The sequence below is a fragment of the Neopsephotus bourkii genome, unplaced genomic scaffold (assembly GCF_033783945.1).
Source record: "Neopsephotus bourkii isolate Nb327-2 ecotype Australia unplaced genomic scaffold, CSIRO-AGI_Nbou_v1 NB_1787, whole genome shotgun sequence".
In the NCBI taxonomy this organism is placed as follows: domain Eukaryota; kingdom Metazoa; phylum Chordata; class Aves; order Psittaciformes; family Psittacidae; genus Neopsephotus; species Neopsephotus bourkii.
The window spans coordinates 174557-198467 of NW_026902261.1; positions in this window are offsets into that span (position 1 = coordinate 174557).

The following is a 23911-nucleotide window of genomic DNA, read 5'->3' on the forward strand; positions in this document are numbered from 1 at the left end:
CTCATCCAGTTCCAATCCCCTGCCACGGACAGGGACACCTTCCATTAGACCAGGTTGCTTCAAACCCCGTCCAACCTGGGCTTGAAACCTGGCCAGTTCATGGCTTTCAGTGCTTTGGTTGAGTTTGGACTCCTTTCTTATTTTCATTACTTAACTCATAGCATTTACTAGCTTACAGCTGAAAATCAGAGCCAGCCTTACAAGCCACCCAATGTTATTTTTAACTTAACCAACCTGTGAGAGGAGTTTTTAGTTCCTATTCAGTGAGAGGCAAACTTCCAAAAGAAGGCGAGGTCAGATTAGCTGTGGGGGAGCATTCAAAAAACTTGGGCCTCTCTCTAGAGTTTATCTAGCCCAAACAAAACTGGCCTCTAACCTGGAAAGGAGGAAGTGATCCCAAAGTGACATCTGGATTAGGAGCAAAATCCTCCTTTGGGTGGTAGTCTTGGGCTTGCAGTTTTGGTCTAAGAGAGCAGCCACAAACCCAAAGGTTAGGGTTACTACCACATCGTAAAAATATTGATCTGAGCCAAGGCTCTGAACACTGATGAAATTTCATTATTTCCACAAATGGAAAAAGCTGGAGGGACACGCTTGTTCCCTTGAGCCGACCAGGGGAACCTGGACCCAGATCTGGGCACCAGATGCCACCAGTGATGGTGAAGGTGGTGACTGTGAAGGGGAATGGCTGAGAAACTGCTCCTGAGGAAAGGGGAAAGATCTGGATCTGTGCAAGGTGGGAAGAGGAAAGGCAAGGTGCAGAGGGCATGTGGTGGTGACATCCCTGTTAGCTGTCCTTTAATCTGCTAGAGGGGCCATTACAAGGGAGGTGGTTGTTACTTTTCATTATCTGTGGGGAAAGTAAAAGAAGCCATTGACCCAAGGCATAGTAAATAGGTACTGGGGAACTAACACAAGTTAAAGTTGTGGAATGATCTGCCGGGGGCAGCTGTGGGCTCCTTTTCAACGACTACTTAAAGAAACCCCTTCCAGAAAGGACCAGCTTTGTCCTGCAGCCAGGGAAATGCCGAGCTTTCTACTCTCCAGCCCTGCCCAGAAGTGATGGAACAAGTTGGGGAGATTTCCTTTTCCCAGAGGCCAAGATGGAAACTGACCGCCATGACCATCCATGTAGGACAGAGTCATTTCCCCCCCCTACATCTCATTCAGTTGGTTTATCTTTATTGTTTAACATACATGCAATAGGCTTTGGCATCTGTTCTATCAGGAGACAAAAAGAGAAGTTGATCTTTTTCTGAACTGAATTTACAATCTTTACTGATCCATTCTATTTGTATCCATCCCTTCATGGAGTGACTAAAGTTGGAGTCTGGCGTCATACGCACCTGCAAAATATCTTTTTATATAAGCTGGGCTGTAGATCTTTTTGCTGCTAGAAACCTGCAGCTTATTGATCTAAGCTCACTTTGCCTTAGTCCCAACCAAGGACTGAGTGTTACAAGAACAATACAATCAGCCTCTAACAACACTGCCAATGGGACAGGATCAGAGGCTGCAATAAGAGTGTAATCTAAGTAAAAACACTGAATCTGTCTATTTAGGGATCTAATAAATTATGTTGGAATTGTGTGGTTATAAATCCAAGCTGTCCAGTAAGCCCAACAACTAATTTGTCAGTCGCTTGTCTAGCAATCTGACTCTGTTGCAACTGCTCACCATGCAGATAACAAGGTGCCTTACAAATCTCTTGGTTAAATGTCATTTGTTTCAGTGCCATAACATGCTATGGATCATTGCTCACACACAGTAACCCAATTATACTAACCTGTGCAGCAATACGGTGTAATGACATGACATTAATGTGAACACTTCAGAGGTTTCCAACAATTTGGTCTTTCCTCCAAAGGAGTTTTTCTCCTTGAGCATCTTTCTCCTTCTTTCCTCCCTCCCTCAATGCTTAGAGGCAAAGCAATGTTTCTACCCAAACACATTGAAAACCATCAGAATTTCCAGATAACTGAAGCTTGTTCACAGCTTGGGAAGTGGGCTTGAGCTGTGTTACAGCTTGGAATCTCTCCAGAGCATAAGTATTGCTGTTCCTTAGGCTCCAACTTCTCATTGTCACTTTTATAAGAATACCTTTAAATACAAACCCTTACATTTTGTCAGTATTTTCATGTGACAGTGGGGGGAAACAGACTTTTAAAGCATGCACCTGAAAGATGAAGCTGTTGTTATTTTCCAGCGCCAGAGACAAATCTGGTTAAATACATTAAGAAGTCACTCGGCTGATTTGCCTTCTGTTGGCATTGCTGCAATAGGCACTGAGTAACAAAACCCAGATCCAAGATAAATTGGATAAAATCATGTCATACAGCACCTGGGCTTCTGGGTGACTGTCATAAAAGTAGTTAAGGAGGTTATTTTATAGTAATGAACAGAATTGGTTTTGCTTTTTAATAAAAGGCAAATGGATTTTAGTATTGCTTAAAATTTCCTTTATTCTTGTTTCTGAGAGAAAAATGGAGCATTTCTGCCTAGTTTCACTGGCTAGCACTGAAAGCATCTCCAGAGCACTGGAGAGGGTGCAGGAGGGTGACCAGCCAGTTCAGAGAGGGATGCGGGTCTGATGGAAAGATGTGAAGGATTTACAGCTCTGTCCCATGGTGGAAGCTGTTTTCCATCATTATGGTGAATGGTGGACAGATTCTGACCCTTTGGTGATCCTTCAGTCTCCAGCTGGTTTGCTGGTGGAGATGACACCACAAGTGGAGTCTGTGCTCAGAATATACCCCCATGTTTCTGCGCATTGAAGGCTTTTTGGCTTCTTCAGGGAAGGCAAGCAGCCCTATCACAAGTATCAGGCTACATTTGCTGATATCATCTAAACCAAGCTTCTTCCTCTAGGAAGAGTTTTAGTAAGTAAAGAAATAAAGAGGCTCATCTATGACAAATCTTACCTGACACAAACATATTTTGATCAGCCCAACACAATGTGTAGCAGGCGCATCTAAATATTATGAAGAAATATGTGATGATCAGCTCCAAATACACAGCCTGTAATGTATACTTGCTAAATTCTTTCCATTGTGCTGTTAAATGCATCCAGCTGTCCATACGTTAGTTAAATATACTGTACTATAAAACTGAACTGAGAGTGGAAACTATTAAAATAAACCCAGCTATTTCCCTGTTCCCCCTCTCCCTCCCAATCAAGTATATTTTAGTTGGGGAAGGAGGAGAGTTATAACAACAATTACTTGATGTGGTGCATGGCAATGTCAGGGGGAGAGGGGAGCGCAGACTACAGCGAATGGAAGCAGCCCCCATTTGATCAGTGAGGAGAAATGGAGGTAAATATTCTGGGTGACCTCAGGGGGGGCAAAGGATCCTTCTTGTAAGGAACAAGCAAAACCCTGCCTGGCTGGGTGTGCCATACATAAAATAGATATATGGGAAAAGGCAGGGAGAGGGGGATGCTGTCGTGGATGAAGGGGGAGGTCTTGGAGAGCCATGATCATCTGTCTCACAAAGGAACAAAACACCTCTTTTTCTTTTAAAAGACCTTTGGGGTTCATGGCTTGGAAAGTGTGCTAACAACTGATTCGGTTTGGCTTCTTATTTTATCATTAGCTGCTATCGAAAAAGCAGAGATGCAACAGCAAGAAGAATGTAAACAGGAATGATTCACAGCCCTTACGGGCAGTGCAGGTTCATGTCTCATATTCCGGGATTAGAATATCAAGCTGAAAACTCTCTTATCCAGGGACTGGAGCAAGGGAAACATATCAGGAAATAGCCTATAAGAAGATATTTCTTTTCTATCTTTCATCCCATTTTTTCTAAAGAAGTGAGGCTCCTGCTCCCTTTCTCCCTGACATTGAATTTATGTAACTTTATTTTGGTTAGATTTTTAAATCAGCATAAGACAGATACCAAACACAGCGCTCCTGCTGCGAGAGGTAACTGCAGCTCAGCCCTTACCTATTTCGAGAGGTAGCAGCCAGGTGACCTGTTGGGCCACTTGTCCAATCAAAGAGTCAAAAGAAGTAAGAGGTAGACCAAGCCAAAAGCTCAGATGCTGTGTTTTCTTTAGTCTCTGTTTTGCTGAAAGCACTGCCCATACAGAGCAAGGTCACTCTGTTACTGTCCCCTATCCTGTGGATGTCCTCACCATCCAGATGATGATTGTTGTTCCACAAACCAGACCCCATTCCCAAGCACTTCATTGCACACTCCACTGGACACTGTCACTTCATTTCATGGCAAATTCACCAGATGTTTAATTATGTGTGATCATGTTGGCTAACATGCTCCTTTAGAAATACAAGGAAAACAAATCTGGACAGCAGAGGGGGAAATGTGGTTGTGAGCAGCAACATGAACTGGTGACAAAGCCCTTGTAGCATTCTTCCTGTATGCAAGTATGTGTTTAGCCTAAATTATTGCCCAGATCAGGTGAAGGTTCCTATTTGACCACCCTGGCCAAACAAGTGAAGATCAGTTTTGTTCTCAGCATCTCTCAGTTTTATCTCAGTATCTCTCAGTGAGTGACAAAAGTTAAATAAAAAACAAGGAACCTGCTGGTTCAACATCATTTTTACAACAGACCAGATGCTGCTCTGTGGTGCAATGCGCTGGAGATTTGTGCTACTGTAGTGAGATGCAAACACTGACTGCATCTTACCTGTACAGCGTGTCGGATGCAGGGAGAGTATCAGTACCCCATCAGGCAGAGCATTAGCTCCTTGTTAGGGCTGGAAACCAGGCTTCATGTGTCCCATTTTGTTGCATTCTGGTGGGACTGTAGTTTTGCCCTATTCTCATGGATTCACTTTGAAATTTTTTTATTGTTTCCTTTTGTTTGGGTCACAAAATTCCAGAGCTGTTTTTCTAAGTGTGAACTTCTGCCAAAAAAAATCTTATCTGTAAACAAGACTGTGCATCCATTTCATCCATTTCAACAGCTATTTTCTTATTATAAACAGCATGGTTGAAGGCAATGATCTTGACTTTCAAGGAAGGTGGAAATGATCCCTGTGTTGCTTGTTAGAAGGACAAGAGCAGTAGATTCTGAATTCGACAAGCAAGATTTAGATGGAACACAAGCAAGAGCTGAGTGTTTCATACAGTGCAGCAGGTTTCAAATCTTTGCTAGTTATTCATGAGCAGAGTACAAGTGATCCTGTTTCCTGCCCTGTTGATGTCCATCAACAACAAGGTGTTTTTCCAGTACCATTAAGTAATCCACTTAGTCCCCAATTATTTAACACTGTGCAATTATCTTGTTGCTGTTTGTCCTTTTGACAGCTCAGGCAGCAGCAATACAACATATCTGAACCCCTAAGTATGTCTGCATGGAGGCTTGCTATCAAATACTGCAAAGGTCAGGGCCTCTCAGGGTGTCAGTGACAAAGAGGAGATTGTGGAGAAGCTTTCTTGGGTAAGGAGAATGATGGATAAATCAGCTGCCTGTACAGATGAACATATGGGCACAGAAAGCAGCTCCATTGCTGAAATTCTGCCAGAAAGGAAGGGAAGGTGAAGGGAGATGCTTCTGATACGAAGTGTCCATCTTATATCAGTGGCACTTTGGCATTTTTTAAAATAGATGTCCCTCTGTCACACTTACACATTTGGGATGCCCAGGAATAGCAAAATCAAGTCATGTTAAAATGTCTGGATCACAGCAGCGATAGCTTTCGCAGGTCCCATGGCCTCAAACTCTTCTCTCATGTCGTACACTTGAGATGGGAGTGCAATGTGCTATTTGCCAAGTGTCAGCTTTCAGGAGTATTTGGTATCAGCCTTCAACTATCAAAAGGCAAATTAAAGGTGAACTAGAGTAATCTGTGCGGTGGAGAGTGCAAATGTGTGAGATAAGAGGGGTTTGATGCCAATCCAAGTTGCTTCCTGTCTCTACTTCCTCCTTGGTTTAGATAAAAAACCCAAACAAGCAGCTTTTCAAAAGCCATTTCTATTGCTATCTTGTAATGAGCTCTAATTTTATCCCCTCTTGCCCACTGATTGCCCTGCACACTTTATTTGATTTTTTCCAATAGGAGAGGTCTCTGTTTCAAAATAAATAAATGCACTTTGCCCTTCCACAGCTGGTTTAAATCCAGCGATTTACAACAGCTTCATGGATGGGCTTTCAGCACCTTATAGAGACCAGAAATGCACTTTCATAGACCCATATGTCCTAAGGGAGCCATCACAACCTTCCACCCCTGGTAGCCACTTACACCTGTGAACAGAGAATTTAACCTCCTGACTTTGAAGCATTTTGTTCTCAGTTTGCACAGTAGGGCTGAGGAGTGAGGAACCAGGTCTTCTGTAGCACAGAGATAAGAAACGATGTGCCCTGATGGTGCAGAAGCTCAGTGGCAGCCTGGAGGAGTCCCCATCTCCTCTGCAACTGCTCTCACTTCTGTCCTTGCCAGGAACCATCCCTTTTTTATTTAATACCTATCCATGTCGCATGTAGGAAGAACAAAACAGTGCCTATGCCATCCACGTTAGGCTGGGGCTGTCAGAGGTGTATGCAGAAGTCTGGTGACTGATTCCCACTGAAAATAGGTTGCAAATGGACATTTAATGCTCTCTGACTCTGCTGACAGAACCCTTTCTGGGTTAATGGCCTCAGATTCTTTTACTTCCCAAACTGGATGCATTTGCTTTATAAAAGCTGCATAGCCCACCCCATGACAATCTTTCACCAGCTTTAAAAACCTTTTTGGTTCAGGTCCTGCAGCATTTGCTAGACTTCAGCATTTTGACAGAGTGAGGATTGCTGGCCTTTGCTCAGCCAGCAGGTAAATAAAAGCTGGGCTGCCTCTTCTTCTGCTAAGAGTAAGATGATGCATTGACAAAGGGCACAATGCATATTCACCTCCATTCATCCCTCCTGTTACTCATTTCCATCGAAACGTGAGGATGGCCCCATTCAATTACCTCTGGTGGGGACGCGACCCGTTGAGAGGTGTGCGCTAAATGGCAGAGCAGAACACGGCATGAGAAGTGGCAGGTTGGACCACGTGCCATTTATATCAGACTCACAAGTGTTTTAGAAAGGCACATAATGAAGAAAGCACTGGCTTCTTCCAGGCCTGCCACTGCCCTTCAGATGACCTTGAAACAAGCATTTACCCATTCCTATGCTTGTTCCTATACCCATACAAATTTCTGCATGCACCATTTCTCATTCTATTCCCCCCATTATATAACTGGTAATTTACAGGGTAAATTTCTGCAATTTAAAGAAAAACGTGAGGACAGAGGCAAAGCTGCAGGGTGATACTTGCCAATGGTGGTAGTAAAGCCCTGCAGACTTTGTGTCCATTGTAACTCAACCGTTTCAGACTATGTTTTGGGGGAGCCCATGTGATGGCTGTAAGCAGCCTAAGATGCCCCCAGTCCATCCCACCAAGATCCTCAGTGACACAGACATGTTATTTGCAATAGATTTATTTATTCTTGCCAGTGTAGCTGATGCTGTCTTGCTGGAAGTCAGCATTTATAGGAGATGAAATCTCTGGTGTACTTAGCTCTGCTAGCAGACCAACACTGCCTACTGACAAAGCATTTCTAGGAAAGATTAAGGTTTTGCTATTCTTTAACTAGGGAACCAGACAGAATTAGATGTGTGACTGCATCCAGGGGCTGTAAGGGAGCCCTCCCTTGTCTCTAATGCAGTCACCATTGATAACCATTCTATGGGATTTCGTTCCGAGTGTAGATTCAGAAGTCAGTCCCAAAACAACAATCAAAGATCTGCTCATGACAACAGATAAGCCAAGAGATAAAGAGATTTGTACGAGATGTTTTTCCCTGCAATGGTACTATCCAGAGAGAACTTTCTCCCTCCATAAACATTTATCTTGTGCTCCGGGCCTGCTGGCCAACTCCCCAGCCAGTATCTGGCTGTTTTGCTGCCCTAACTTTAGCAGAGCTTCGCTGGCTGCCACCAGCAAGACAGGGCTGTTAGCAGAGCACAATCAGCAGCTTCTCGGTTCTTGGGTATTCAAATGCTGTAAGCAAATATCAAATCTCCTGGTTTATAACTGTCTTGTGGCTCCATTTCAAACCTGCCATCTTGTGACTGAATTTCAAACACATTTTTATCATGTATGAAGTAATTCTTCTGCCTTTTAAACATTAAGTCACATCTGCAAAGCCTCATTCTTGCTCCATCTGAGGGGATCCAGAAGGAAAGAAGGAAGGTGTTGCCACTTCAGGAGAAAAAACATCCCAACCTGACCCAGTTGGCTGGGGTGCATGTGCCTGCTGTCCACCTACACAAGTGCTGGACAATCCCTGATGGATTGATTTGATTTATCTATTTATTTTGTGGACACCTGCAAAAATCCAAAAGGAAGCACGAGACCAGAAGGAACACTGTCACTGGGAAGTTAGTCATTAACAGCCAAGAGTCTCCCAGGCAAGACAGAGACGTTGCAGCCTCTCCACAGTTTGCATGTCATTAGGGAAGGATGTTGTGATGTGACAGACATGGGGTTTAAAACAGATCTTTTCCTTGCCCAGTGTCCCCTCTGCTTTTGATGTGTTTATTTGGGATCACTGAGCTATATCAAGTATTCAGTATGAAATGCATGAAGTACTATCTGCATGTATCACCGTCAAGAAAGATTAACTTTTTACTGCACAGCAGCACAGAAATATTCCCAGTGCAAAGAGGGACTGCCCAGACAGAAATCCTTCTTTCCTTCCCTGCATTCCTCTAATTAAAGCTGTAGGTGGTTGGTGGAAATGACTTACCTAGTACAGAGATGAATGGCCAAGAGCTAATTTGCTTCAGGAATCAACTCTTGTTCTAGACAAAACAGTGATTTGATAGCACCTTAAAAGTGTTCAAACCACTTTGCTGAATCAAGTCTGAGTCCAGAATTAGATTAAAAACATAGCTGATCTGGAATCTAATTATTTTGTGTGTGTCTGCCTCTGAAAGGATAAGCAAAATATCCCATCTTTTTGCCCCCTAAGTCTTTGTCAGAGCCCAATGATCCAATTTAAACATCAAGATTTCCCTTGGGATCTGGATTTCAGCTATAACCAGGTTTATCACTGTTGTCCTTGATTAGCTCCAGGTCCACAACTGGACCTCACAATCTTGCTATGTCCCACAACATCCCTACCCTCCTCCACTGATCATGCTGGGCATGTTTAATGGGGGTGGCTCAGGTGGAGCTAGTCTGAAGAGGTTCCCACATTTCTTCACCTGGGTCATCACACTGAACAAAGCCTAACTCCTCACTCTACAGCTTTTTTCTCACTTCTGTGTTTTAATAGCAGCAGGCACTGGGGAAGATGGTCCCATGAGCATCAGTCTGGTGAGCATCAGTCTGGTGAGCATCACTGCTCTGCTCACCAGGCAGGGCTTGCATGCTGCTGCCTTTTTTTAAATGAGTCAGCCAGCACCTATGAAATGAAAGCACCTAAAACAGTCTGGAAAGGACAGATTGTCATGCCTGACAGTTGAGAGTGCTCCAGGAGAAACCATCAGCATCCTCTTTAGAAACACGCCAGGCTTGCAGTAGCATCAAACCCAGGAGAGGCAGTGATGACTGCGCTCTGGCTGAGATGTAATCTAGCTTTAGTGATGCTGGTGTGCTAAGAAATAGTGGTTACCAAGGTCTACGTGGCTTCACTGAACACCAGGAATGAGGAACCATTCACAGTTTTGCTGTCTTTGGGCCCATGTTTCTCAGAGGAGCTGAGTAACAGGCTTAGGGATGTTTTTCTCAGTGAAAGATCCATGGTTATACCTTATGTGTATCTCAACTAATCTAATCACGGCATGTTAATGAAACTAGACCTAAAAGAGTAACCAACAATCAATACCAGTATGCAGTAACAGTATGTTCCACAGACCTAGCATCTCTATTTTACATGACCATTTTCATTTTTCAGTACACAGAACACCAAGTGGAATGGCTAACTTCACTTTGAAACTCCAGCAACATTTAAGAAATCCCCTTTGGTGATATTTTAATAATGATTCACTGCAAGTAGCCATTAAAACAATTTAAGATGTGGCATTTCAGGGCAGAGCCAAAAGACAAGAAACCTGAGTTCAAAGACTGAGCTGTTGCTGAACTGCTGCTTCCACACCAACACATTTCTTTCCTCAAGCAATGCATGATAGAAGCAATTTTCCAAAGAGAAGGAAAAGTAGTTTGCACCATCAGGAGATACAGAGGGAAGGGAGGGGGCAGGGCACGTTCACTCTTTGGTGCCCTTAAAACTATTATCTGTAGAAGCACCACAGAGCAGGAGTGCAAGAGCTGAAACAGGAAAGGAAGAAAAGAATTTATTTGCATGTCCTTCCCTGTAAGTTAAAACAATCTTTTTTTCTGTGTCATTGTGCCAAGAGCTGCACACAGAGAACACTGATTGCCTGAGTGATGACAATCTTAGATCCATTACTTGTGTACAGTAGATACACAAAACTTTGCTCAGTCCCAGAAGAGGTTGATGATCCTCAGATACCAGGACAACTTCACAAAGAATGGCTTCCGATCATGCTTTTTGTGTAGCACACCAGCATCTCATATCTATTTTTTCAGAATAATTCCATACTTAAAATGAGGCCCAGTATTCAGCCTGGGAAACATGGAGCATCTTGGCCCTAAGGATTATTTCTGTACTTGGAAGAGCTCTTCTTTTGTTCACTCTTTTGTACTTCACCTCAAGCAAAGTTCCTCAGGCATGATTGCAATCTGTAGGTACAAACATAATGTTAAAAATCAGAATGTCCTTGGAAGGGCAAAGACAGCCTATTTGACTGCATCTCTAATTCTAGTCCAAGACTTTAGCCACACCAAATCCTCCAAGCTGCAATACTGTGAGATGCTAACAACCAGTATCAAAGTACTTAGCTTGATGTGACTGGTTCTGGATACAAACACAGGCAATATATAAGAAGCGTCTTTACTTGAGCCACATAGAAACACCCACTACCAAAAAAAAAAGCTCCCACCAAACTTGACTCATTTTCCTTTTTCAAGAAAAAGGCAATTTTTCACATTTTAATAGCTTTCATTCCATGTCTTAATAAATGCGTGTTTGTTGATTTGTGTAAGCGTGATGTAGGATTCTGCAAATGAATGTAATCTGCAACAAGGGGATAGCTAACCACTAGCTAACACTTTTGAATAATGAATCCCTACTGTATCAGATGGACGCTATTCATAATAATTCCTTGCTTTTCTCATTTTGTCGTGTACAGTAGCGATTAATCAATTTGCAGTGTTATGTCACCCGCAACAAATTGCTCGCACCAAGACAAATTTATTGCTTTATGATAAAAGAACTTGTTTAGGTAGAAATAAATTAAATTTGGGGGTTGTTATTTGGGGCTGATGTTTACATATATGACCCATGCTGCACAGGCCAGCAGAGGGAAGGGTATCCAATTATAACAGCACTGTTTTGAGGAGAGTTCAAAAAGATACAAAAGCAAAGGGTATGTTTGTACAGCGAACTGGTCCTTGAAGGGAGCCAGTCCTCCTGGGAGCTCTCTGCCATGAATGAGGCTCTTCAGAAGGATTTGGGTGTTAGCAGGGAACAGAGCTGTGTGCTCAGAGTTTCTTCCATTGTAAGATGGTTTCATGCACTTTGTTCTGGGGTATCTGGTGGAGAAATATCTCCCAGGGCCCTGACTAGTGACTGGTGCTGAAAACCAAGCTCTGCTTGTCTGTTTGGGCTCCTGCAGCTGGACACAGCCTCTGGGGCTGCTTCCCAAGGTGCATGGCAGAGGTGGCCAGCCTCGAGGGTGCAAAGGCTGAGTAACTTCTAGCAATAAGAATGCCAGATTTGCTGCATTTTATTTTATTTTACTTTATTTTACTTTGTTTTATTATTTTGTTTTATTTTACTTTATTTTACTGTTTTATTTTTTTTTTGTCTTGGTTTATTTGATTCTTTTTTATTTGATTCTTTTTATTATTTTATTTTACTTTTTTCCCTTTTATTTCCTTTTATTCTATTTATTTATATTTCCTTTTTTTTTACTTTTTTTTTTTATTTCCTTCAGCCTTTGACATGCTCCAATCTCATGTCAGCAGCTCCTCCATAAATCTTGTTTTCCTCATCCTTTCTCCTTCTCTGCAGAAATCACTTTGACTCTTTCTCCCTGGGTTAAATGCTGCTGTTACTTCTCTTTCTTTGCTTATTTCTTCTACTCTCCACTTTTTCTCATTTCTCGTATCCCTGACAAGGCATTTTCTGTAGCTCTGGATAATGCTTCTCCCTTCCCTGTTATTCCCTACTAATGTCCTTGTCAGCCTTCTCCTTCACCATCCCAAAAGGCGTTTAACTGAGATTACCCCTGGCTGGAACTGCAAGACTGAGAAAACCCAACATGCCAAAAGCTTCCTACACGCACACACACACACTTCAGTTTGCAAAAGTGACCCCAAAATCTTGAGAAAACAAAGGAGAAGGAAAGAGGGAAAAGGAAAAAAGGAGAGAAGGAGAGGAGAGGAGAGGAGAGGAGAGGAGAGGAGAGGAGAGGAGAGGAGAGGAGAGGAGAGGAGAGGAGAGGAGGGGGGGGGGGGGGGGGGGGGGGGGGGGGGGGGGGGGGGGGGGGGGGGGGGGGGGGGGGGGGGGGGGGGGGGGGGGGGGGGGGGGGGGGGGGGGGGGGGGGGGGGGGGGGGGGGGGGGGGGGGGGGGGGGGGGGGGGGGGGGGGGGGGGGGGGGGGGGGGGGGGGGGGGGGGGGGGGGGGGGGGGGGGGGGGGGGGGGGGGGGGGGGGGGGGGGGGGGGGGGGGGGGGGGGGGGGGGGGGGGGGGGGGGGGGGGGGGGGGGGGGGGGGGGGGGGGGGGGGGGGGGGGGGGGGGGGGGGGGGGGGGGGGGGGGGGGGGGGGGGGGGAGAGGAGAGGAGAGGAGGGAGAGGAGAGGAGAGGAGAGGAGAGGAGAGGAGAGGAGAGGAGAGGAGAGGAGAGGAGAGGAGAGGAGAGGAGGGATACCTGGTGTCTTTGTGTGAGGTAAGGGTGTGAAATTCCCTGCGGTATATAACCCTCTGTGAGCATTTGAGAGCATACACACAGTTCAGACACCAGTGTGGAGAGCACCTGAGGAAATTATATACTCCTGAAATTCAGATCAAAGACTGCCATTAAATCCAAGTTTCACCAGGGGCTGAGAGTTCATCCAGATTTTTACCAGCGTAACAGCTCTCAAAGGGTTCTAATGTTAGTCAATGACAGCACAGTAATGGTCTATTAATTAGCCAGTTTCTATCAACACCCGCAGTGTGATTTTGTTACCCATGACGGCAGCCAGCCTTTGGTAGCAATCTGCCCTCTGAATCAGGTGAGGGATCATTCATGCTTGCTGAATAGTCTTCATGATGACGATATCTGGTGAAATCAAAGCTTTCTCACCATCACATATTCCTGAATCAGGGATTTAAAAGAAAAAAAAAAAAAAAGAGAAAAAAAAAAAAAAAATGAAAGGAAAAAAACATCCCAAATAATGCCTTTTTAAAAATCTTATTCCTGGTTTTAATCCATGATGTCCCATTGCACTGAAGCCAGGTGGTTCAAAATCAAACACAGCCATATAAGAAAGCATACAGCAACAGACAGCTGAGGGGTGTGTGTCAAAATTAACCACATTTTCAGTGTAAAAGTAGCCTAAGTAATTTTATTAGGGTTTTTTATTTGCATTATGGCAGTTTCGCCGTCATGGCCCAACCACAGAATAATCACTGTCCAAGCAGTGTATGTGGTGCACTCCTACCTATGCTCCAGTGACAGGCAGGACTGGGGCATGTGGATAAGCATACCCAAATTCATTTTAAATAACTGCCAATTTAGCACAGTGCTCAAAACAATTCATTGCTCCTCTCCTGCTCCCCCATCTCAGAGCTGCCCCAGCTGCAAGGGATGAGCTGGGTCAGCTCCACACATCTCTCACTTCAAACTCTCTTTATGCAGTATAATATTCCCTTTACCAACACAAAGTGAAACACATGAAGCTCTGGATCTCTCAGTTTAAAAAGTTGCACATTGCAATTGTTGAGACCTATTTTTTAAAGGAGAGGTTTTTTGAAGAAAGAAGGCAACGATCATTTTCAGATTGAGAAAACAAGGAAGGAACATTGAAGTATAGAGTTAGAAAATGTCAGCTGATTCAGTCAATTAATTGGAGATATTAATTCCTATAAAATAGGTAAAAATACATAAAGCAGGTTTATCCTTATGCACATTAGTTTGAGGGGGGAGGGCCCTGTTTTTCTCTTAAAGTGAATCAATATTTTGACAAAGCAGATATTTACACTCACACATTTCAAACCCTTTGATGCCCACGTGGGACTTGGCCTCACAAACATGGGTTGCCAAATGCATATTCATTACCCTCACAATTGGCTAATCCAATTAAACAAAGCAAGAAAGAGAAAGGAATCAAGAAAGAAAGAAAAAAAATCAATGTCCTGGTAGCATACTTATGGAGTCATTTATTGTAAACATGATCCAAGCAGCTCATTCCAGATGCACTACTAAAAGCTTAAAAAACGCTGGCATTGCTTAGCCCCAAGTCAAATCCTGAACAAAGAAAGGGCCTTCAGCCCAAGCCAAATGGAAAAAGGGAATTAGAAGGATGTTACTCATTCATTACTGCCTCTTTAATCACTTAGAGGTCCAATTAAGTATAAATCATTAGTATTAAGTTACTTTATCCAAGACTCTTTATAACACACATGACTGGCTTTGGAGGGCTCTCGGTGGCTAGATATAGTGTGAGCTGAAAAAGGCAGTCAGATGTTGGGTTTCCCCCCTCCTTTTCCCTTTCCCCCTTGCTATGAAATTGATAAATGAAGGCTGCATTCTAGGTGCAGCAGTAATTTCTGTAGTGCAGTCAAGTGCTAGGTCCCTTGTCTCCTCCGAGCAATGAGGCCACCGTCCCCTTTAATGCCTCAGCCTTCCCCTGGGCTGCCAAAAGGCTCTACCAGAACCAGGCACTGCTTCATTTCCATGCACAAATCCCCAGCGTAGGAACCCTTTATTCATTAACAGATCCATCCTTTCCTGAGGAAGGAGGTGGAGGGAATAGAAAAGCCAAGAGAGAAGTGGCTTTTATCCCTCTCCTGGTCTCTGACCGCTGTTACTGCCAGGATCTCTCCCGAGGAGTGTATCGGCTTCAGGGGCATGTTAAAAACATGATGCAATAGCATCCTCGAAGATGTCTTCCTCTTCCCTTCCTCTTTCCCCCTTTCTTCCCAGGGAAAAAATTTCCCCAGTGGCCCAGATCACTGTCTGGGAAGCATATTTCCTTCTAATCGGTTTTACAGCTCTTTTAAAGTAATATGTCAGATCATTTTCCCCATATACATAGTTAATGAAAGTAACCCTACAGATTCATTTTAAATAGATGGAAGTTGTTATAACCCTGATCTGGAATTTATTACATTCATTACAATCTTGCTGAAGTAGGTAATGTAATGGACTATTACTTTTATTATCTTTTTAATCCCTCAAAATTATTAGGAACTGACTAATATTTGGCATCACCCTGTTAATGTTTAAACAGAAATTGAGATCTTCATTCATCTAATAAATGATGGGGCCTTTTTTTCTGCAGAAGAACTAAAGCTGGTGATTTTTTTTAACCTGAACTAGACCAAAAAGATTTCTAAGTAAAATCATAAACTGCGAATATAATAATTGTATTAAATCAGCTCTTTTATCAGGTTATGAGAACATTTTCCAGAATCATTTTCATGGCCCCTGACTGCCCGCGAGCAGTCTGGGCCCCATCGGTTTCTGCAGGGGATGGATGGATTAACATTTTACTTCAGCCGTCAGCCCTTTAATCCAGCTTTTTGCTTCCTGACTGACACGAAGCAAAGTATTTCACAAAACCCCTCCCAGTCAAGACTTAACCACCCAAGAGCAGCATTTTTCAGCATTATCCTCAGATGCTTTAGATTGGCCACCCCAAACCATCACTTTCTTGCACATGTTCTTTAACACGGTGTTCAGCTTGATATCCAGTGGGATGTAATTAGTCCCACCTTAATTCATGACACATGCTGCCAAAAATACAAGCACTTCCTTCACATCTCCCTTGCTCGTTGGTAGCAATGCTTGCAAGTTCACTGAGCAGATTTGGTTTCGGACTGAAGCAAGAGGCCCTGCATTGCATCATCCATTTTATGGGTTAAAGAGTCTTCTGGGGGCAGTTTCAGGGCAGCAGATGTGAATACAAGAACATGGTAGAAACCTTCCAAGGTCCATGTGTCCTCACACGTGCAAGCACATGTGTGCAATGCTGCTTTTGAGACCCACAGCCTGTGCAAGCTGGAAAGCCCCACCAGAAAGACTGGGGTGCAGCCTGGCGTCATGCATGGGGTCCCATGGGCCCTGAACTTTCCACCAGAAGCAGTATGGACTGCATTAAAGCCCTCATCTGCCAAATGAGTTGACGTCTTGCCAGGCTTGTGTATGCACCGATGTCCCTGGGAGAAAGTTTCCTGCTGCTGAAGTGGTCATTAGTGTTCAGCTGCAGATGCAACATTACAAGAGCAAGAGCAGGGTTTGATCATTTTCTGTGGGTCCCAGCATACCAAGACTAATGTCACTGATCTCCAGTGGCAGTTGTGTTACCGACTCTGGCAGGGATGGAGTTCAGCCCTATTTGAATGGCCTTCCTGGTTTTCCACACAAAATCTATCACCCGGACTTCCCCTCTGGCGAAAGCCCTGTGCTGTCCCAATGGCACAGGACACACTTCCCAAAGATGTCTAAATGACAAAGTGCCATCTTTGGAAGTTATTTACGTAGAGACTATAATGGTGCAAAGACGTTTCTGAAGGGATTTGCAAAAGCACCTCAATTTTGTTTTACATTGGTGATGATGAAGGTGCTTTTGAACCTTGCATAAAATACCTATTCATACTTTTTGCATAGCTTTAGACAGCTTTAAAAAGAGGAGTCGAAGTCAATTCTAAAATTGCACTAACAAATCTGGCCCCTTGGCACTTCCAGGAATGTTCCCCAGCATGCAACCTTTGAAAACATCCGAGCGCTGTTTTAATACTTTTAGTCTGCACCTCACCTTACAAGTGCTATTAATATTCATTATAGATTAAGGCCAAAATGAAGATAACAAAGAATTCTTTACAGTTTCTTTTGAGTTAAAACTGGATTTTGCAGAACAATGCAAATGAAAGACAAGAAGATTTCTTTGGACAGAAGCTCTAAAAGCCAGTTACTCATATATATATATTTATAGATATTAAAAAGACCTTTTTATTAGTATATAGGTGAAAAAATGCACAGAGCTGTTAGCATGATAAAAGAACTACAAAAGGAACTCACAGCATGGTTTGTTTTTAATTGAGGTGAAAAATGACAAATATAAAGATTTAGAAGCAACCTTGAAAGCAAACCATTTTCTGAAAATTGACTGGATGGAATGAGCATTAGGTAATGTGTATTCCCAGAAGTAAGGAACCCCGAGACAAAGCATGAAAGACAAGTGCCAGCTTTTAGTGAAAATAATGCAAATATTAACAGGAAGAACCTGCTTGGGCTGCATTTACAGGAGCTTGGGAAATCGTGCAGAAATAACCAACCTGCAAACTTTTACCTGCAATATTCCTCTTCACATATCCCCGTGTGCCAGTGGTTTGAGAGAAGATGGGGTTAGAGATGCAGCTGGGCTGTCTGTACTTGTTATGATGACCTTATGCCGATTTGTACCAGCTAAGGATCTGTTATGAACATAATCATGTTTTATCCTCAAACGTTCTCTCAAACATCAATTACCTTTTTAATCTTGTGAACCTGAACCTGCTGTAGGCACCTGGCCACAATAATCACTGAACCATTCTGGTGCTGTTTGCCACAGCCTGTCCTCAGCTCCTGGACCAGACATCCACAGAAAGAAGCAGCAGAAAGCTGCTGTTTACCGGGACTTGTGCACCACTAACTACACTTTAAAATAGCTTCCCTTTTTGTCTCCCTGCTGGTTGTAAAAAATCAACAAGTAAATAGATTTGGTGGCTGCTTCACAGAAAGTCAAGTCTTTCAGCTGCACATTAGAGCCAATACTTTCTTATCCTGCATTAATGCTGTCCATGCTTTATGATCTGCTGCTGAGGCAGAGTAAAAAGCACAGAGGAAAAGAATCACTTTTTTTGTATTCCAAATACTGCTTTAATAAGACTGAAAGTCTCTCTCTTTCTCTCCTTATAGCCCTACAGCAAATAAATGGAGGTGTCAGCCCAACACTCTTGTAGGTTTAAACTGAATGGAAGTGTCCTTTTGAAAAGCTTGTTCTGTCTGACAGTCCTGAATGTGCTCCTATTGCAGTTCCTTTGAACACCCAGCTTTTCTGTGTTGGTGCTCTGCTGACACGGCTTTTCGTTGAGTTAAAGATTAACAGAATGCTACAGAATGACAGGACTTTGTGATAACTTAATTGCACAAAACATGGTTGTTCCTGTGCAAATCAGAGTATAATTGGACACTAAGAAATTACTCTCCCTGTACAAAGATGGCAAAGTGGATATTGGACACATATGTGGAATAATAATCTTGTACCTTTTATTATACTTGAAAAACATAGTTCATAGTTTTCACGATGAGTGTTAGACATGCATTTTGTGCCATGAAAGTATTTGATTATGTGCATTAAATATAAAGTCTGAAAGCTCTAAAGCCTCCTTCGTTTTAAGTATGTTTTAACTGCTGACATTGGAATTAACATAACAATGTGAGAGCTCTGCAATATGTTCATAAATTGTGAATCATAATGGACATACCTTTCAGAGGTCCCAGGGTATTTACCAGCCAGAGAGAACATGGCAGAAGCTCTTTGAAATGAGAAAACACCAAAGAAGTTCCCTGCAATTGTTTCTTTGTTACAGTTAGGTTTGGGTAAGGGGAAGTGTGTGGTTATAGCATCATATAAACAAATACCAAAACCCAGATAGAAAAATGATACTATCATCACAAAAGGAGACCATTTCGAGGCAATTGCTGCAACACAGACTAAAGGGCTCTGCTACAGAGCAAAAGGAAAAACAAGGTTAAAAAGAAAGTGATGTGTGAGGACCACAGAATGGGTGAGACTATTTACGGAGCAATTTAAGACTTTAACTATAGCAAGGGATTGTAAACCCAAGTACATGAGCTAAGCCCTGCCTTATGTGGAAAGAGCACAATTACAGTGCTTCCCATCCTTCTCCCCCAGTGCTTCACTGCGGAGGCTCAACACTTTAGGAATGCTAAAGCACAACAGAATGGAAATGGTATTGGAACAGAAAGAGCCTCCCGAAATGAACTGTGCGCAGCCCGTTGTGTTGGCATGATTGATACTGGAGCATGTAGGTGTAATGAAACTGATGCTGTCTCTTCTGCACCTGTGATTTATTGAGTACAAATTTAAGATGAGAAAAGGCCCCATACCAGGAGCTGCATCTTCCCCCTCAAAGAGGGTATGGTCATCCATCACCAGCCATTGCAAAAGGCCCAATAGTGAGCGGCTCATCAGATGAGCCAATAGTCTCTTTGTTGGGATTCCTAACAAGTGTTGGATCAGCAAAAGTCTATTTAGGCTGGTGGACCTTTCAGGACCAATTTGTAGTGGGTCACTGATTCTGCTAGTGTATTATCTTCTTTACTACTAGTACCAGTTGGGCAAGCAGCAAAGATTAATGATTTTAGCTGCCGACTGTTTGTGGCAATCTACTGCTTCTGGACCAAAGATTAAGATTTTTTTGTGCTTTACTAGAAAGGACACACCTTTTATCTGGGACCCGTTTTTATGTGCTGAGTTCTGTGCAAATAATATACATTAAAACAAAAAATAATAGGCATCTCAGCTGCCTTTCTAGTGGCAATAAAAGGGATTTTTGCTGGTGCATAGCACAACAGAAGAGGGTTTTGCAAGGGAATAATAAAACTCAAAGATGAGAGTAAGTTTCATTCTCATTGGGCTAGAGAATATGGCACAACACAGCTGTTTTCCCCATCCCTCAATACACAGTGCTGAGAAAATGCAAAGACCTCCCTCCTCTTCTTTAAAAGAAGGGGAAAGAGGGAAATGGGGCTTTCTACAGCAAGAGCTCATTCTCCTGGTTGATCATTATTTTTCATAGCTGAAATCCTCAGTATAATGGACTTAAACATAGCGCAAAATAACTCAAGCCGCATCCCAGAAGCCGGGATTAGTGCAGGAGCTCCTTGGCTTTGATGGACCTGCCAGGGCACTGAGTGGCTTTGATCACTTCTGGAGCCAGTTTCTTCATAAGGGAATTCAGAAATGATGATGCTGTGACTATCATTGGGACAGAACAACACAGAACAGTGACTGACAACTTCCAAGAAAGCAAACAAGGGAGGGGAGAGACTTTGGTTAAGTGTGCCTTTTCAGAGGTATGAGCTGCCTCGCATCAGCACATTAGCAAACTCCGAGATATGCTTCCAAGCTCAAGGGGTGGTGTAGGAGGATACTGGGAACTTGTAGAGAAATGCCACAGGCTCCTTATCATAAGAGACCTGGTGCTGCTTAGCTCCTTGAGCCGAGAAGAGACAAGCCACTGCTGAAGAAACTGGAAGTGGAAACGTGATGACAGCCAAATAATTCTGCTGTTGGAAAGAAGAAGTGGTAGAACCAGGACAAAAGATCCCCAAGCTGCAACACTTCGGAAGCTCTGGTCCAAGCTTTCGCTATCAGTATTAGCCGCCTGAAGCAGTGTGATGTGCCAGAGACTTCCCAACAGGTGGGGAGGAGGCTGCAGCTCTGTCAGACGAAGGTCAGGCCATCAGGAAGATAGGAGCACCCAGCAGTGAGAAAATGGTACCGACACCAGCACAATCCCTGCAAAGGATTCAGCAGGAATTGGTCTTTGCAAAGGGCTTCCACTGCACATGGGTCAGGGCTTGGGTGAGCTCTGGGAATTCCTGTGAGTTCCTGCAGCTTTCCCAGCCCCTGTGAAATTAAAGACATTGCACAGCAGCATTTCCACAGGAAAGCCCAGGATTTTCCCTCAACTGAAAACCAGGACAAAGCACCCGAGTGCGTGAAAAATGCACTCATCAAGGATCTAATTTTTAAAGGGAAGAATTATATAAATGACCTAATATAAAAGTGATCTAATTGTTTCCACAACTGCTTCTGAAATTACCAGGGCCTTTTCTCCTTGTTTGTCATTGTTCATGGAGTCATAAATCACAACCCGGGCGATCACTCAGCTCTTGACAATTTGCAGCTATACTACCAGGTCTAGTGTTCATCCGGGCCGTGATCACTGACAAGCTGTTACTTAGCAGTTGACAGGTTCAAAATAGCATAAACTACAAGGATACCATCAGGTAAGGAGCTTTTAATTTCTTTTTTTTTACATGCTTATCTTCTCCTCCTGTTGCGAGCGCTGTCAGAAAACACGGATACTCCATTCTATGTTGCAAAATCACACTATGAAATCTGACGTGAATATGAGTTTCCTTCTGCACTCTTTCCTGAAATATTGATACTATTTCATAAGTCAGGTAAAGGTCTCTCATTTTGAAGGACGTTTATTCAAACAACTTTTCCATGTGTTACATGGAGGATGTTTTCTTACTTCGACTGCTGAAACAGGCTTTCACCAAAACCAGAAAGCATGGAAAACCGAAGTTTTAGGAAAACTGTCAACCTTTCAGAAAAACAAACAGCACCGCATTGCATCTCACACTTTCTTATTTCGTGGTGGCTGCCTCTCTGGATTTATCCTTAGTGGCATTTGGTCCCTGGGAGAGAGGTGCTGGAGCCAGGGCTCCTCTGTTGGAAGGGGATGGGAAAGCTGCCTGTCCCGGTCAGCTGCCTACACAGCGCTGTGGCATAGCAAAGCAAACAGCGTGACTGGCAACAAAGACAGAGTGATGACATATGTATTTTAAATCCCAGCTAGCAAAACAACAGTAGGTGTTTCTCAAATTTGATCCTCTGGATGACAAACACTCTCCTCTCTTTTGTTCCCCAACATAATTGAGCTTGCCCTTTTTGCAGCTGTATTTCATTCCCTGCTCACTTGCAGATGTGTTTTGACATTGCTTAGTGAGCCTGGACTGTATTTTAAACACATAGTTAAGGGAACTGGGGTGCATCTGGCACTGGGAAACACCACACTGGAATCTCTCTTCTCCTCTCATATGAATGGTAGAAAGCGTCCTGCCTAAACACATCACAAATAATCATACCGTTTGTAAAGCTCAAACTCGTTCCTCTAGGTACTTTCTTGGATTTAATACCATCAAACAACAACCAAAAATATACTAAATATTAAGCTGAACCCATAACTTCTGGGAAATTCCCTGGGCAGTCTTCTTTTTGGGATGGTCATCCCATGTGCTGCAGCTCCTTTCCTTAAGGAAACTCTCCCATACCCAGGGAAAGTAATAAAACCAGTTTTTTCAATGAATCATCAGAGGGTGACCTAACCTTTGCTCAGAAGGAACAAACACTTGACAGAAAGTTGGGGCCAAAGAATCAGCTTTCTTGACCCATGAAAGAGCTACCAAGAAACTCATTTAATAACTGAGCGTTGGCAATGGGAGAAGCAGTCTTGTGGTGTACATCTAAAGCAGCTATGTTGGAAGAGAAATGGGCATTACCTGTGGCAGGAGACAAAGTTGTACAAAGCCTTTTATAGTGGGGAAAAGTGGAGAAATGGAAAAAAACCCCAGCTTGTTGTAATCTCATAGTGCAGTGTTTCAGGCATTTCTTTGGGGTTTTTATCCTCCCTCCTGGGAGGACACAGCCTTTTTAGGTGTTCTTTCTTTGATTTTGGCCTGGTTTCATGATGCCTTGGAGCACAAGCGGAGGACACTGGTAGGCAGTGTGCTAGGTAGGGGTCAAGCACTAAGCTCAAAATTTCCCAAACCTTGGCTGGAGAGCAAAGGCATCTCGTCATGGCCTGGAATGGGGAGGATGCGCTTGTAGGAGATCTACATGCTGCAGGGCACTTTCCTGCACCCTCCCAGATAAGGTACAGGTGATGAAAACATTCCTTGCCCTTGCTGGAAACCCATTAGATGTCAAGACCTCCTGCTTAAAAATTAAAACACCCTGAATGCAAAGATCCTTTGCGAAGGGCAGAGCTGTAACAGCTGGAGACTTTGCTTCCTTTTCACTCCAAGTAGAACATTATCGTATCCAAGTTCAGACTTGGATACCGCTTTTTCCCTCCTGAATTCAAAGGCAAAGTGCACAGCTGGCCTAGGATCCGGTCTTCTGTCTGCAAAATCCTTGCCTTAAAGGAAGATCAGATCTCTGCTGATGGCACTCAATAGCTAGAGCACAACAAAAGGGCAGCTGGTCAGAAATCGCCCTATGAACCACAGGTGGCCTCCTAGCAAAGCCAAGCAGCACAGCACGCTGATGTCTTTGCATGGAGACCTGGTGGAGCACTTAGGGCAACATGGCATGAAGCAATGTGTCATTCTTACACCGAAACAGAGTGAACCCCTGTGTAAGAGGAGTCCAGGACAAAGAATGAATGCACACAAAAGCATCAGCTCCAAAGACATGCTTCCAGAATTGCCTCCCTTCCGGAAAACAACTACCAGCCTTGCATATGCACCTTCCTTCAGATAGTTAGGGTGATTGAGCAGCAATATCCCAGCTCTACCACAAGAGATTTTTAGCCAGTTAAGGAGGCACAAAGAGGGCAAGTGACATGACCAAGGCCACAGAAGAAATTAGTGGCAGCGCAAAACCCCTGATTCTTCTCCCACTCCCCCCAAATTCCATCAGTTGCTCAAACTCCTGGAAGGTTGTGATTATAGAAACCAACAGGAGTTTCAGTGGTTTAAAGGTCAGGCCCAAGCACAGCAAGACCCAGGGGCAAAAATGAGCTTCTCCTCTCCCTTCCCTCCAGCAAGTGTAAAGCTCCACACTCCTTCACTGGAGTCCCTTGAATAAAGAGAAGCTTCTGG